The 1,532-nt window shown below is 29.4% G+C and overlaps 1 pseudogene; it reads right to left on the bottom strand.

Moving 5' to 3' along the window:
- Positions 1–769: 769 nt before the first annotated feature.
- On the bottom strand, positions 770–890 carry LOC111742608 (annotated as a pseudogene).
- Positions 891–1,532: the final 642 nt, after the last annotated feature.

Genomic DNA, 1,532 nt, shown 5'->3' with positions numbered 1-1,532 from the left:
AGATATATTGCCAAGTAGAGACTATGCCCTTAAGCTATAAATGATTTGATAAGTCAAGTCAATTCATATCACTGTCCCTTCCGCCACACAAACATATATTAATTTTCAATTCTGTGAGAGTCAGTTACTCTCAACACCTAGAATTACAAATTGTTTGCAAATTGTTTACAAATTGCTTTTTACATGCACACACACATATATACATATTTCCTTCAGTACTACATTAAGATTTCTTACATTTTCCTCAAAATTATTAAAATTTTGTCTAATCTAATATAAAATGATATCTCATATTTGTTCTAATTTGCACCATTTTTTCACACAGGTTTTGCACCTATAAACTTCCTAATTCATAGTATTTATTAATTTTACAATGTATTTTATTACATTTTCCTTATTGATTTGCAAGATTTATTTTTATATTCTTATCAGTTGTCACTTTTCTACATTACAAATATTACAACTTAGTCATTTATCTTTTGACTTTGTTCAAATTGTTCTTAATTAAACTGAAATATATTAATTGGATATATTTAAACCTATCTGGTTTTTTTTGGCTTTTAATTTGTACTGTTTGGTTGGTTGTGTATGTTCCTTACTCATATGTAAAATAAAAAAAAATTTCTCTCTTTTTTATTATATTGCTAAATTTCACCTTTGACATCTAAGTTATTTTATTTTTTAGGAGAGGCAACCCTTGGTTGACCTCACAGCTTGCAAAGACCTTGTCTGCTTACAATCCCTTATTGTTATTTTTTTTTATTTTTTATGCCTACAGCACCTGGTCTTCCTCGGTGGAGTCTCCCATTCAAGTACTAACCAGGCCCGACCCTGCTTAGCTTCCGAGATCAAATGGGGTCAGGCTTGTTCAGGGTAGCGTGGCCATAGACTGACATCTAAATTATTACTTAAATTTTTCTATGTGAAATTTTTCTATGTAGGCATAAAGTAACATTAATTTTTATTTTTTTATATGACGAGTCAGTTTTCTGGGCATAATATTCCAAATAATCCAGCTTTTCCATAGCTATTTGCTTATTGAGGTTTATTATACAATTTCTACCAAAACATAAATAATGATGCAATCATCACCAAGCTTCAACAATGATCAATATGTAAGCAATCATTTATCTATACCACCCTCAGTTATTCAGCTCTCATCAATGCCTTCATCTCCAGATCCTAGGGCAAGTCCCAGACCTTGTCGATTTATCTATAATAACTCAATATTTATTAATATTTATTTTAAGAAATAATTTTAAAAATCTGATTATTATACTATTATTACAGCCAATGTTATCTAATATTGAGTCTTTTTTGATAAGTCCTCAAATGTCTCACATATTTTTGGTAATTTACATTAGTTCAGTTAAATTAATGTTTTAAAAAATCCCTATACCTTACATCTGATTTACATATTGCTTAAATCCTTTAATATCTATTACATACTTTCTGAAGAAATCAGGCCATCGACATTCCTGATTCTGGATTTTGTTTCATGCACCACCATTTAATATGTTCATCTTTTCCTT

Source organism: Pteropus vampyrus, unplaced genomic scaffold, assembly GCF_000151845.1.
Source record: "Pteropus vampyrus isolate Shadow unplaced genomic scaffold, Pvam_2.0 Scaffold97, whole genome shotgun sequence".
NCBI classification, from domain to species: Eukaryota; Metazoa; Chordata; class Mammalia; order Chiroptera; family Pteropodidae; genus Pteropus; species Pteropus vampyrus.
The sequence above is the reverse complement of the archived record's forward strand: the minus strand, read 5'-3'. Positions and strand labels throughout refer to the sequence as shown.